The following is a 15,677-nucleotide window of genomic DNA, read 5'->3' on the forward strand; positions in this document are numbered from 1 at the left end:
GTGTGTGTGTGTGTGTGTGTGTGTGTGTAGGATGCAGATAACTTTGTGTAGTCTGTTCCTGCTTTCTACCTTTAGATATGTTTCAGGAATCAAACTCAGGTTGCTAGGCTTGCCACCCTCACTGTTTCTTTTGGAAACAACTTGAAATCAACTAGTAAAGAAAGGATTAAATAAACTGTCAAGTGTCCATGCAATGGAAAACCTTGTGGATTTTCAAAAAAAAATGAAGCAGTTCCATGTATACTGACTTTGAATGTTGACTAAGCCGCAGCTTTAAACAGCAGTGATCACCCAACAAGTGAAGTACTTCGCAGTACCATCATCTAGAAAAGTTGTGAATGAAAAGGACTCTTTGCCTGTTTCCCATCCATTTATGACTTATGTATATGTGCAATGTGTTCTAGCTTGTTGCTAGGGCAGCTGAAGTCCTCAGAATTTCCTACAGACCGTGTGATTTAATGACAGAAACATTTCTCATCAATCTGAATTCTAGAACTTCAAGATCATGGTGTCCCTTGGGGATTTTTTTTCTTCTGAACTCTTTCTCTTTCTTGGCTTGTCGATGGTCTCCCCCACTGTCTTCACAAAGTCTTCTGTCTGTGTATCTGTCCTAATTACATAAGGATAACACATGCCTGAGGTCCTGCCCCAGTGACAGCTCTTCACCCGAATCTCTTCTTTAAAGAAATTATTTCCAGATGTATCTAGTCCCATTCTACAGTATGAGAAGCTTGGATTTCCACGAGTGGGTCTGAGCCTAGGAAGGGGATACAGTTAGCTCACAACAAGAAGGGATTCCTTTCTGTGCCTCAGGGAAGTTGGACAAGCAGCTATGACCCTGCTGGTCCTGGCAGAGGGGAGCTGTTGAGTCCGTCAACAGGTGAAGAGAGAAGCTATGTCTGCCTTTGAAGGTTATGCTTTATGTAAGTGACACAGATTCTTGAAACTCAATTTGTGTAACAGGACCCAAGACATCAGTAGGCCCCCAGACCTTAGCACAACTAACTCCTCAATGGGAGGGGTACCATTTGGGCCATAAGATTCAACACATAAATAGCACCACCAGCCAAATGAAAACAAAGGCCTAATTCATCAAAGTCCGTGATTCTGGGAAAGTCTCTAAATGGATTAACTTCGCTTTTTGCCTTCTGTCATTCTCCATCTGGCTAAGTGCTCCTGTTAATAACTGAAGTGTGTCAACAAAGAGTAAGGTTTATTGTGCATACAAGTTTGCCCTGAGGAAGGCTCTGTGCTACACTGGGACCCTAAACACGTGGTGCAGCTGCCGGCTGGCTAGCAAAGACTTTCTGTTGGCTTGAGCCCACGACCAAGCAGTCTTCTCTGGTAGAGACCTCACAATAATGACCTATAAAAATAAGAAGAAAACAGAAAAACTTTGGTTTTTCTCCACATTGTGAATGTTCCTTCTTAACCATTGCCACAGTTCAATATCATAGGCATTAGAATTAGCCAGAGAGATCTAGATTGGTCTCCTTTTGAGTGTGTGTGTGTGTGCACGCGTGTATGTGCGCGCGTGTGTGTGCGTGCCTGCGTGTGTATGTGTATGACCTCTGAGCAACCTTCTGAGACTTGTCTCAGAAAAAATTACACAGTCCATCCTGGGACAGATTCCTCTACGTCAGCCACACAGAACGGTGCTGAGAATTTTTCTGAGAAATGTCCCCATCGCTGAGACTGGTCTGGGCTCCAGGGCTTCTGGTTCACTCAAATTAATTCCTCTGCTTCTCTGGAGGTGGGGTGCGGGAGGAAGGGCATGGAGAAGGCCTGAGAGCCATTCTAGGGTGAGGCTGCCCTCCGGAGGTATCAAGGGCCCTCAGTCTCTATATTTGGCTCTGTCTTGCTTCAGGGATACCTACCGACCTTAGCACCTGCATTGATGCTGACAATCTGTGGGCAGCTCTTCAGTCACTCTCTCAGTCCTGGATCCCATTCTACACCCCTCCACACTTCCTCTTCTTCTCCCCAACTCCCTACCCCCATAGCACTTAACACTTTTGAACACACAACAGTTCCCAGGAATTGTTGCCTATGTTGTTTATAGATGAATCTCAGGCAGCTGGGTCCATGCCTGGCCCATATAGACACTTGGTAGCTATCAGTTGATTGGTAGGCAGAGCACATGACCATCTGCTGACCATGTCCTTTTCCTTTCTGGACCGTGAATTCATGTGTCCCCTTTCAACATGCTGATCTCCACTTCTCACGGCTGAGGGCAACTAAGGCACCTAGCCTCTTATGTCTTCCAGTTTTTTGCTATCCTGTGATTAAGGCAGCAGGAATGTACCTATTTTTAGAAATTAAGGCTTACAAAGGATAAGGAACCTGGTTAGCGATTAAGATGCCCAGGCTCATCTCCACCTAAGTTTTATGCAGTTTGTGACTTGGGATGATCAACTGTGGTCAGAACTCACCCTTCAGGAAGGCAAGTCTGCCTCTGCCTCATTCTCTTCCTCACTACACATACCCTTGTTGTTCACCTTCCTAGAAATTCAAGTCTGCTTCTTCGTCTTTAGAGAAATCTTACGAGTGAGGGTAGGTGGTTAACTGTGGAAGCTTGTTCTGGCTTGTTTTATATCAGCTTGCCACAAGCCAGAGCCCTTTGGGAAGAGGGTCTCTCAGTTGAGAAGATGCCTCCGTAAGACGGGGCTGTAGGCAAGCCTGTGAGGCATCCTTTAAATTAGTGATTAATGGGGGTAGGCCATTCCTGGGCAAGTTATCCTTGAGTGTATAAGAAAGCAGGCCAGGCAAGCTATGGTGAGCAAGCCAGTAAGAAGCATCCCTCCATGGCCTCTGCATCAGTTCCTGACTCCTGGCTCCTACCCTGTTTGAATTCTGGGCATGATTTCTTGCCATGATAGCCGGCTAACTGGACATTTAAAATAAAACAAACCCTTTTCTCTGTATATTGCTCTTGGTAATGGTGTTTTATCACAGCAATAGAAACCCAGCTAAGACAGTAATTATGGCAGATTCAGGTCTGCACAGCAGCTTCGTTCAACAAACATTAAAGGAACACCTCCTGGGCCCCTGGCTTGGGACAGACTGCAGATTCTGCACAGCACCCCAAGAGGACTTCAGATAACCGTTATCATTTGTTTCCTAGCCCACATATGAGCTTTTCTGAGACAAGCGAGCCCTTGTGAGTGCAAGGCCCAAATCTAGGTGGAGAGGGCATGCCCACATCTCACCAAGCCTTTCTATCTTCTTGATTGAACATGCTCGATTTTAGGTGACTTCATGCAGAAGTGGGAACCGAATATGATTTGGCACAGCAGAAAACCCCTAAAACATCCTTCGGCAAGGAAGGCATTATACAACTGTCTTGGAAGTAAATTGCCTTCTTAATTATGGATGCCTGCGGCTACAATTACAGATAAGTAGCTTTTCCCACGTCTAAACTTCTTCCGGCTGACTTCTCTGAGGCCATGCTGGCAAGCCTCCCTGGATTTTCTGTTTGATTCTCAAAGGTGGTGAGGGAGATGGAAAGAGGTGGCCTGGCCAGAAGCTCAAAGGGGTCAGGGGTGGGTAGGTGCAATGATGTTGAGGAAACGTTTTTTGGAACTGGCCGTGAGGGAAGGTTTGCTGCCCTGCATCCCGGCTGGACTTCTAGAGAGTCAAACCGCAGAGTGGCTTCCCAGGTACCCCTGCCCTTCCTGGGGTCCTGCATTGAATGGCTCATGAAGGGAGGACACGAAACTGATGTGAGCCATGCCACACAGGTATCACCCCAGAGCTCCGGAGCAGGTGCCCAAACTTTGTCAGGCCTGTATCTTAGACTTCCGCGTCCTAGGGCCAGATCCCATGTTTACCCTCCTGGGCTCAGAAGTATTGGTTCCTATTAAACACAGAACATTATTGTTTTCTGGAAAAGCCAGCCTGCAGCCAGAAGGTCAGGGGGGGCAGGTAGGAGACCTGCTGAGGATCCTGACAACACAAGAGCTGACAACTTCAGCTCGTCATGATTCCGGGCCTTTGTTTGAGGAAGAGGGGTTTCAGAGGTTTCCAATGCAGAACAGTAGTACACAGAGGTGCCAGCTCCAGGCTCTAAAAGCTAGCCGAAAGCAAGCCTGTATCTTTATCAAGCAAAGGCTATTCTTTCCATTGTGCCCGACGCAGGTTCTCGCCATTTCTCTCCTCAGGCATTTTTGTGGTTTTTGCTACCTTTTGCCTCCCATCTGAAACCCGGATATAATTTTTTTTTCCAGTCTTGTACTTTATTGCCCTTCCATTAGGCCTTGACCGCATGCTTGCATAGTGGATACAGCCTCTCCTTCCGCTGCTGCTTCTTTGTCTTCAGCTTCTCCTCGTGATTGGTGAGCCCGCGGCGCATGGCTCTAGTTTTCTTGGGTCGTAGGTCCAGAGGCTTGTACTTCTTGCCCTTGTAGAATTTCCTGAGGTTTTCTTTTTGAATCTGGTTAATGACAGTGAAAACACAGTGAAAGACCCTCTGAACACTCCCCCAGAACCCGCAGCTGGCCTGCTCTCATGAGAACATCCCGCCTGCTTGGGGAAACAGGATGCCTATAGCCAGCATATGTGCCAAACTTAGAATATCAGCAGTTCACAAAAGAAACAATGCCTCCTATGAAAGATCCCAGCTTAGCTGCGGTAATGTCATTTCACAAGGCTTTTTGACGAACAAATGTAAGTACAGAGTGAGGTCAGGGTCCCTGGCTGTAAAGCAGGCTATCTATATCCATAAAATAGGATAAGACAGGACATCAATTAACAGGAAATCTGTTGCCATACATCTGTGCTGGGAAAGGAAAAACCACCTATGCCCCTTGCCCCATTCCAACTGACCACTAACCACGCATTTGCTTCTGTAATCTGCTTCTGCTGCCCTCTTTCCTATTGAAAGACCCCCCGCCAAGCTTGTTAAACAACTTAGCACCTGTAATGCCATTTTGCAAGGCTTGTACTAAATATCCAGGGTTTAAACAAAGGGCAGTTTTAGAAGCTGTCAAAACGAGATAGGGACCCCTGTGGCTTGGGCCAGGGGGAGGACCGGGGGAATACCAAGAATGTGGCTGGGCGTCGGGGGGACAGTGGATATCGAGAAAGGCACCCTGTCGGCCCTAGATAAGAGCCAAGGCAGCCCACGGCTAAATTCTCGGAAACTAGGGGCTTTGCCCCGCTCTGAGCTCGGCCACATTCAGACTGACCAATGAAAACCCTGTAACTATGCTTCTCGCTTCTGTACCCGCGCTTTTGCTGCCCTACCCCATAAAAACCCACTGCCCCAACCTGAAGGCGCGCAAGTCCTCCGAAGGGATTTGCCGCCCACAGGTACCTGTGCCCACCCAATAAACCTCTTGCTGTTTGCATCCGCACGAGTGGACTCGTTGTTCCTTGGGAGGGTCTCTCCAGACTGAAAGGCAGCCCACCTTGGGGGTCTTTCAACAGGAGATGGATTTGTGGACAACTCGTATCTTTCTTGGAGAGCTTGGACGTGCGCCGCCTGTCACCTTGGCGATGCGAAGCTGGGATAGCTCCACCTTCAAATTGTCCAGTTGTTTATAGCAGCTCCTCCTTTTTCTTGCCGCGCAGGTCCCGAGCCTTAATCTTGGCCATGGCTGCGTTGCTCGCCGCTGAGGCCGCCTGGTCCGAGAGAAAGAGCCAGATAAAATTTTCTTACATAAAGCCCTTTGAAGAACCCTGTCAGCTGACTTGAGATATGGCTTGGTTTTTTCTCTCTAAGATTAGCCCTCATGGCCCTGGTGGCTCATGACCTCTCCTGCTCCTCACCTAGAAGGCTGAGAGGGTTTTCCCTGTTGCCTTGGCTAGCTGGGCCAGCAGTCAAGACAGTAGGCCCAGCTACTGTCCTTTCTAAAGGAGCTGCCAGCTTTCTGGGGCTTATTAAGATGTGGCCAAACCGACCCTGTTGTTCCCATTCCCAGCGCACCCTGCTCTCCCCTCTGCAGCCCACCAAGTCTGGGCAGAAGAGGGAAGCATAAAGAGTTTGTGAGGGCAAACAGTAGAGGGGCCTGTGGGCAAGGGCGAGGCTTGGGTGGCCATGCTTGCTTCACCTCACACAGCAGGGCTCTGAGAATCACATCTCACCATTCAGCCAGAAAATGATTATTTGTGAGTGCAGTTATGTGTGTTTCCAAGCGAATTTGCATATTAGGATGGTAAGTGGATTTAAAAACTTAAAATTATTTTCTGGATTCTGTTGCTTAAAGGTAACTGATCAACCAAATATATTATTAATTAAATTGTATATTCAAAAAATGGCTAAGACGATAAAGGTATGCCTTTAACCCTAGCACTCAGTAGGCAGAGTAGGAACTATCTACATAGAGAATTCTAGGTTAGCAAAGGCTAAATAGTGAGACCCTGACTTAAAGAAAAAAAATAAAACGGCAGATTTTATGTTAGATATGTATTACCACAATAAAGAAATTAATATAAAGTTATATTTATATGCCTGATGTAGACAACTTGGAAAATTAAGAAAGATTTAAAGAGTCACTTATGTCTCTTCTTCCCTCGTAGAATTTTTAAACTTGAGATGGCACTATTTATATTGCATTGTTGAAAGATATTTTAATGGATACATGTATCTTAGAGATTTACAAAACTGTGTTTAATAGCTCAGTGTTTGAGGCAGTTTCCAACAATAATTATGCTGACACATTAAAAAAACAGCTTTAGCCAAAAGCAATTTACAGATTCAATGCAATGCCCAGCAAAATTCTTACACCTGTAAGAATGGCCAAGATCAAAAACACTGATGACAACTTATGCTGGAGAGGTTGTGGGGAAAAGGGAACACTTCTGCATTGCTGGTGAGTATGCAAGCTGGTATAGCCCCTTTGGATGTCAGCGTGGTGATTTCTCAGAAAATTAGGAAACAACCTTCCTCAAGACCCAATAATACCACTTTTGGGTATATATTCAAAGGATGCTCAATTGTACCACAAGGACATGTGCACAACTATGTTCATAGCAGCTTTGTTTGTCATAGCCAGAACATGGAAACAACCTAAATACCCTTTGACTAAAGAATGGATAAGGAAAATGTGGTACATTTACACAAGGGAGTACTGCACAGCAGAAAAACCTGACATCTTGAATTTTGCAGGAAAATTGATGGAGCTAGAAAACATCATTTTGAGTGAGGTAACTCAGACCCAGAAAAACAAATATCACATGTACTCACTCATAAATGGTTTTTAAACATAAAACAAAGAAAACCAGCCTACAGTTCACAGTCCTAGAGAACCTAGACAACAATGAGGACCCTAAGAGAGACATACATGAATCTAATCTACATGGGAAGTAGAAAAAGACAAGATCTCCTGAGTAAATTGGGACCATGGGGACCATGGGAGACGATTGAAGGGGAGGGGAGAGGCAGGGAGGCGAGCAGAGAAAAATGTAGAGATCAATAAAAAAGAAGCAGCTTTAATGTGTCTATCAAAGAGAGATTCTGAGAATGAACGCATTTGTCTTTGAGTTTGTTCTGAATCCTACAGTAACTTAGGTACTTGGCCTCTGAAGGAAAGCTTCGCTGAACACTCTAGCCTGCAGGAATCTTTTCTTCCTGTGACCCCAAGAACAGTCACTAAAATATGCCTGTATGAATGTATATGTTTGTCAAATATCAGTTCATTCTCTAATAGTTTTGTGTAGTATAGTAACCAAGGCCAAGTCTCATAAGTACTTCCTAAAGATCATCTCAGTTTATCTTCCCAATACCACCCATTTTACCTACAGAAACCTAAAGCACAGTCCCAGCCTCGGTGGCTCCAGAGTTACACTGCACTGATGGTTATACCTGCTGCCTCTGCCAGGCTGTTCCAGGGATGACGAAGTGGTCAACGCAATGGCAATCTCGATAGCACTTTGCTAGATGAACTGTATCTACTGGGGTTGTGCCCTCAGACTATGACAGGTTATTGACACCACAGCAGTTGTAACTGTGTACCAGGATACAGTCCTCAAATGTCTGTGGTGACCCTGAGGTAAGCAAAGACATTTCACTGCTAACTGTGTCCAAGCACAGCAGATGCAATTCTACATTATGTGTAACACTTGATAACAACAGCAAAGGGCTGTAACCAGCTTTTACCCTTGCTGTATTATGCCCTGTGTGATTGCTGACTGTGCCCTTCTGTGGATTCAAAGAGCCTGGAACAGTAACATCCTCATATACCTTGTTACAGTGTCCCTTGATTGTGTTAAGGGGTCACATCCAGTGACAGATGTACACTATCCAGGTTTATACATCCTCTGATGTTCACAGTGACAAACGCGGTCCTCCAGTAAGATGTAGCTCGCTGTTGACAGACTCTTGGCTGAATACTTGTCTCTTGGAGGTTGCTTACAGTCTGGGCTGTCCACTTAGTGTTTGTATTTATTACCAGTATTCCCCACTTAGCTCTGCAGTTCTGAAGTATCTTTGTGGCTGTCGGGAAGCAACTTTGTTTCTCCATTCAGTCTGCTTTGGAAGGCCGAGCTTTAGCCTTTGTCTTCTTCCATCTCCAAGCCACATGTAACCAGTTCCTAGGTGGTACGCAGCAAGACCTTAACAGTTTCTAGAAGGCAGCAGAAAGAGAGCTGGAGCATGGAGCCCAGGCTTTGCTTGATGAGTAACTGTTAAACACAGGGTGGTTTCTTGACCACTCTGGGGTCAGCTTCTTCGCAAGGGAGACAAGATCATCTTTGGCATTCTACAAGTGTGGAGCAATTGCCCACTATTACCAGTTTTAACAAAAATGTTTCTTTTTATTTTTAAGTTTTGTGTGTGTGTGTGTGTGTGTGTGTTTGTGTGTGTGTATTGTGCACATGCACGCAGTATCTGCAAAGGCCAGCAGAGGGCATCACATTCACGTGGAGCTGGAATTATAGGTAGTTAAAAGCTGCTGATGTGGATGCCGGGAATTAAATTCCAGTCCTCTGCAAGAGCAGTACACACCCTCCACTGCTGAGCTGCCTCTCTAGTCTGGTTACTTAGTTTTCAAAATGTAGTTTTTGACTTTTCCATACATATGTATAATCTTTCTGATCATAGTCACTTTCATTACCTCTTCTCTTTCCTTTTCTTTCTTTCTTTCTCTCTCCCTTCCATCCTTTTCCATACCTACCTTCCTTCCTTCCTTCCTTCCTTCCTTCCTTCCTTCCTTCCTTCCTGTACACCATACACATGCCTGATTCCCATGTTGGCCAGAAGAGGGTGTCAGATCCCTTGGAGCCAAGTTATTGATGGTTGTGAACTGCCAAATAGGTGCTGGGAATTGAACACTGGTCCTCTAAAAGAACAGCAAATGCTCTTATCCACTAGACCATCTCTCTGACCCCACATTTGATGTGGGAGGTCCTTCTGTCTGTGTGTTGCTTTTATTGATTAATGAATAAAGAACTGCTTTGAGCCTATGGCAAGGAAGAACAGAACTAGGTGGGGAAAACTAAGCTGAATGCTGGGAGAAAGAAGGGCAAAGTCAGAGAGATACCATGGAGCCACCGCCAGAGTTAGACATGCCAAAACTTTGCTGGTAAGCCACTGTTACATGGCAATACACAGATTAATGGAAATGGGTTAAATTAATATGTAAGAGTTAGCCAATAAGAAGCTAGAGCTAATGGGCCAAGCAATGATTTAATTAATACGTTTTCTGTGTGATTATTTTGGGTCTAAGCTAGCTGGGTGCCTGGGAACCAACAAGTGGCTCTCTCCTCCTACACATATTACTACCCTCTTCTATTCTCCACCCACTCCCTCTGAACATCTGTTTCTTCCCAACAAGTTCACCTCCTGCTTTCATTTCTTTCTTTTTCTTTTTGTTTTGTGATCCACTGAGTTTTATTAAGGTTGCCCCCATGAGCATGGTTAGGGATGGTTATTTATTAGATCATGGGCCACTAGCCAGTGGTTACACTACTGAAAAAAAAAAAAGACTCTCATTCCCCTTACCCCCATCCAAAGTGGAGTACCGAAGGACCCAATCTCATGCAGTACTGTTGTGTGATGTTTTACTCCTCAGGGCCAGAGAGGTTGTGTTTTTCTTAAAAACACTGTACAGTGCTAGTAAACAGCAAACCTGGATTTAAACTGTGTTCTGGTTGCCGCCATGACTCTGAGTTACTAACTGCCTGATTATTAGGGAATAAGCTGTGTCACCAGCCTGGTGGAACAGCATCAAGGCGGAAATACTGGCTAAGAGGAACAAATCTGCTTTCTGGCCATGGCTGAAGGCAGGAGCAGTGTCCTTCTTCCTTATCCGTAGGCGCTGGCCAAGAAGGAAGGAAGAGACGCTCTGCAGTCCCTTACCCCGGGGGTGGGGGGTGGGCTGAGATAGGAGCCATGCTTCTGTTCTGAGTGAGTTCACGTCTCTAAACCTGACAAATAAAAGTTTATCATGATTTGTGTTATATTTTTAAATGAAGCAAAGTGGGTTTTATGGCACCCTTCGTATTCACTTTATGTGTTCACTTAAAAGCCCATAAAATCCAAATTTCATAGTTATATGTTGGATGAATAATTTATTATTTTTCTTTTATTGAAAATAGTTTTATTTCATATAATATACCCTGGTTATGGTTTCTTCTCCCTCTGCTCTTCCCAGTTTCTCCCCACCTTTCTTCCCGTCTGGGTCCAACCCTTTTCTGTCTCTCATAAGAACAAACAGGCTTCTAAGGAAATATAATATAATATATAAAATATTATGATGAAAAACTAACACATAAGAATAGGACAGAACAAACAGAAGGAAAATATTCCGAGAAAAGGCACAAGAAACAAATATATCTGCAGAGACCTATTCATTTAAACACGCAGGAATCCCATAAAACAGAAAACCAGAAGTATAACATATATGCAAAGGGCTGTAGTATTAAAAAAAGAGAAAATAAAAGAAATAAAAGTAGAAGTTATAAAACTAAAAAAAAGGAAAGAAAGCAGCCCTGACATGGAATCATGAGACAAGGAACAAAGAGGCCATTGTGTTTATTTTCTGCTGCACATCTGCTTGCTGGGGATGGGGCTTACCCTTAAGAGTTGTTTCCCTTTGGAAAAAAACCTACTCCTTCATCTGCAAGTGGTTGTCAATTGGAAATAGCCTCTGGGTTATGGGTGGGGACAGCTGTAGGACCCCATCAGGTGAAGACCTCTGCAGGCCCTGCTTAAGCTGCCTCAGTCTCTGAGAGCTCACGTGCGCACTGTCCTGCTGTGTCTAGAAGGTCTTGTTTCTTTGTTTCTCCCCCATCCCCTCTGGCTCTCACATTCTTTCTGCCTCCTCCTTTGCAGGGTTCCCTGAATGAAGAATTTAAAGGAACAATAATTGAAAGGCCATGGTTTCGGGAAATTCTGCGCATGCTGAATACTTTGCTGAAGGCTTGAAGAGCTGCGGATCTGAGGTTCCCAGAGAATTCAGAGATGAACCAGGCCTTGGGAAATGGGCTGTACTCGTGAGAGCTAAGAGGGATGAGGTGTGTCAGAGGGATGGAAAAGTCTAGGAACGTTCCAAAGGCAAAGACACATTTTTGCATACAAGGTTGCGAGGGTAAACCTGAAGGGCGTGGTGGGTAAAGCACGGCTTTGCAGTCACACGGCGCTGGCAATTACAAGCCTTTGGCAGTTGTTCTAATTCCTTAAGCCTTACTTATCTAATTCCCAATGATGCATAGCTTGGTTATTGGCTTAGTAATTTGAGGACGTCATTATAGTCTCTCTGATCATTCTGGAGATCCCAGATTCTAATTTGACTATGGTCTATTTCCCTTCAGGACCCCAAAATTGAAGACTTGTATCTTAGCTGATGAGAACCGCAGAGTTGTAAAGTACTTTATCCTCCACGGGGAGAAGAACAGGATGAGAGGAATGGGCTGTTGTAGGCCCGGCGCCACATAACGTTCCCCACGAGAGGCTCCCGTCTTCTGCCCCCCTCATCTCCTTCAGACCTTTCTGCTCCTGCTCCGCAAGCTCCAGCTATCATTTCATGCCCCTTTCCCATCACTGTGAAGAGGTGGGCTCCAGACCTTCCTTCTGACCCCTGGGCACTAGGGCAAGTCAGAAAGCTGGGAGTAGGTTCTCTTTTCTCTTGGAGGTGCCCTTATGGAAGATTCTCAGAAGTTCCTGGTGTTTCTCCCCTTCAGCTCTACGGGTATTTGGGGGGATCTGCCCCTCTGGCTCCTTATTAGTATCTCGAACAGGGCCAGAAGGTATGGGTACTTGGCCAAACTCTGCCACTTATTACCCAGGTGACCTTCGGCAGGCTATTGTAGGCTTTGGACTTGAGATGGTTTATCTGTAGGATATAGGTAAACGTGAAGATGTCTGTAGGAGTGTCTTTGGAATCCTTCAAATGGATAATAAACATCAAAACAAGTGGATGACAGGCATGGGGGGTGGGGAGGGATGGGGGAAGTGGGTGGAGAGAAGAGGCAGGGGACTTTGCGTTCCTGTCTCTTTAGCCAAGCATCGATGGGCTCAGGGTTCATCATCAAATCTCTCCTCAATAGCTCACTCCGAATGTAGGTCGTGACTATTGAAATCTATTCTGAGCAAGGCAAAAATTTCAGTATCCCTCATCCCTAAGAGTCTGAAAAACGTCTCACTGAGTAACTGACTGAAGGTGTCGGACAGATGGTGTTCCTTGCTTTCTGGGATGATAGTCACCTACTAGGATCCCACAGAGATGCGATGCGGGCCTTTAAGCATGGCTGTGTAGATTTAATACATGCTCTTGCATCTGCATCCTCCAGCACAAATGCTCAGAAACCGTCAGCATCTGTGGTCATGTTGGGAAGCTTGTTCCTTTCAGATAGAAGCCTTCGGGTCATGACCTGTAGTGCTCCGAGATCATCAGGTTGCTGTTATCCTTATGAGCTATCGGCTTGCTAATTGAACCAGACAGTTGAATGTCGCATGACATCACCAAGCAGGGCTGTAATGGGTAATGCTACATCCTGCAGGGGCTGTTTCCGGCAGTGAGGCCTGCCAGTGATTCCCAAATGCATATCCGACGTTCCACACGCTTAGACTTTCACTGAGTTGGTTGTCAATTAATTCAAATCGTGAAACGTTCATCAGTCCCTGCCAGGCATGGCTGTAACGTGCAGGGATCTAATTAGAAGCTGTCAAAGGTTTATGTTAAGACTTGTACAAGACAGATAGAAAACAGATGTGGTCTCCCAGGAAATATGGAAACTTTAGGGGAGAGTCCAGGGATGTAGAAATATGCCTTTTCTTCCTGAAATTTACTGGACTAGGGATATGGTTCAGTGTATAAATGCACTGGCTGCAGAAGCAAGCCTGGTGACCCAAGTTCAATTCCTGGAATGTAGGCAGAAGGAAAAAAAAAACAATACTGAAAAATTATCCTCTGACTTCCACATAAACCCATGGCACACACGTGTGGACGCACACATCACACACGCACACACATACAATAATTAAAAAGTAAGGTTTATTGCCCTGCTGTTTGTGCCCAGTTACTTTGGGTGATGGTTGTGATGAAGAATGGGGCTGAGGCTTTAGCCCTGCCTCTGTTTCAATAGCCTGAACAAGTAGTGGCAGAGTCCTTCAAGGACAGCGGCGCAGAGCTCTGTTTCTTACTGAGCTCCTCTGTCCTCAGGCATTGGGACTGACTTTTCTCTGTGTGGAGGAACTTCTCTGAGAGGAGTCAGAAGGAGGGAGCCATCACCAACCTGGTCACCTTCTCACGGGGGAGGGGGGAGAGTGTACCACCCACAGACAACACTGGATCTGGAGGAGGAGGGGAATGCAATTCTTGCTGGTCAGCCAAGCTCGGAAACAACAGACTACCTGCCTTTATTTCATTAAAGTAGAAAACTGAGACCCAGGAGGGAATATATTGGCAGGGTGGGTCGTGAGAACCGGGGGTAGAATGTCACACACTTTTCTCCTTCCCTTCCACCGTGTAAGGTGTGGCTTTTGTGAAATAGTGGGACTTCCTTGAGGGAGAGATGTATAAAATTCATGAGGATAAGCGAGGACCCTGTAAGGCCGCCAACCACCTCTGGTCGTCAGCTTACTATAACTGGTTTCATGTCTTGGTTACAAATCCAACGCCAACACTTCTGTGTGGCCCCGGTGATGTTGCTTACCTCCCAGTTACCTCAGCTATAAGCTATGACTAATAGCATTGATAGCACTCATCTTGTATGGTTCAAGCGATGGTGTTTGCAAAGGGCTCAGCAAAGTGCCTGGATCATGGCTGCTGTTGGGCTTAGAGGACTCATGTGGTAAAGCATACGCTCCTGTGTACTTTATGGACAACGTCCCTGGTGTCCACAACAGTCCTATCAAATGGCATTGCTAATGGAGTTTTCCTTAGCAGAGAGTGGGAAGAATCGATGTTATTGTACCTACGGTTGGTCACAATTGGGCATTTTTGTGGTCTCTGTCCGCATGAGTGACCTTAGAAATAATCTCACCAGATCAAAGACCTCAACATAAAGCCAGCCACACTGAACCTCATAGAAGAGAAAGTGGAAAGTATGATTGAACACAGAAGACCACTTCCTATATGTAACCCCAGCAGCACAGACACTGAGAGAAACAATAAATGGGACGTCCTGAAACTGAAAAGCTTCTGTAAAGCAAAGGACACAGTCAATAAGACAAAACGACAGCCTACAGAATGGGAAAAGATCTTCACTAACTCCACATCAGACAGAGGTCTGATCTGCAAAATATACAAAGAACTCAAGAAATTGGACACCAAAAGATCACATAATCCAATAAAAAAAAATAGAGTACAGATCTAAACAGTATTCTCAACAGAGGAATCTAAAATGGCTGAAAGATACTTAAGGAAATGTTCAATATCCTTACTCATCAGAGAAATGCAAATCAAAACAACTCTAAGATTTCATCTTACACCTGTAAGAATGGCCAAGATCAAAAACACTAATAACGACATCTTGAAATTTTCAGGCAAATGGATGGATCTAGAAAATATCATATTGAGTGAGGTAACGCAGACCCAGAAAGACAAATATCATATGTGCTCACACATAAAACAAAGAAAGCCAGCCTACAATTCACAGTCCCAGAGAACCTAGACAACAAAGAGGACCCTAAGAGAGACATACATGAATCTAATCTACATGGAAAGTAGAAAAAGACAAGATCTCTTGAGTAAATTGGGAGCATGGGGACCATAGGAAAGGGCAGAAGAGGAGGGGAAAGGGAAGGAGGGGAGCAGAAAAAGATGTATAGCTCAATAAAATCAATTAAAAAGATTGAATGAGGTTGAGAAAAAAAATTTAAAAAAAGATACATATCCATGGAAGTAAGTCTCAAGAATGCATGAGGAGGACAGAGTAAAATTTGGCCACTGGTTAAAAAAGAAAGGAAGGAAGGAAGGAAGAAAGAAAGAAAGAAAGAAAGAAAGAAAGAAAGAAAGAAAAGAAATGCAAGCTGGAGCCGGGTGCACACCTTTAATCCCAGCATTCAGAAGGCAAAGGGAGGAGAATTTCTGTGAGTTTGAGACCAACCTGGTCTACAGTTAAATGTAGGACAACTAGGGCTACACAAAGAAACTCTAGTTGTAAAAACAAAAACAAAACTAGGAAGAAAAGAAGAAACAAGGGGGAGGGGGAAGAAGGGAGGGAAGGGGAGGGGGAAGAAGGGAGGGAGGGAGGAAGGACCTGGGAGGAAGGAGGGCTTCCCATGTTGTTAGGAA

The 15,677-nt window shown here is 45.0% G+C and overlaps 1 long non-coding RNA gene across 1 annotated transcript in view; it reads right to left on the reverse strand.

Moving 5' to 3' along the window:
- Positions 1-2,949: 2,949 nt before the first annotated feature.
- The window catches only part of LOC101981596, a 22,225-nt gene continuing 9,497 nt past the window's right edge, over positions 2,950-15,677 (reverse strand). Inside the window, exons 2-3 of the long non-coding RNA XR_003378148.1 lie at positions 5,409-5,622; positions 2,950-4,432 (exon numbers count right to left, since the gene is read on the reverse strand). This is a non-coding gene — a long non-coding RNA (uncharacterized LOC101981596). The remainder of the gene's footprint in view (positions 4,433-5,408; positions 5,623-15,677) is intronic.

This window comes from Microtus ochrogaster, chromosome 2 (assembly GCF_000317375.1).
Source record: "Microtus ochrogaster isolate Prairie Vole_2 chromosome 2, MicOch1.0, whole genome shotgun sequence".
Taxonomy (NCBI): Eukaryota; Metazoa; Chordata; class Mammalia; order Rodentia; family Cricetidae; genus Microtus; species Microtus ochrogaster.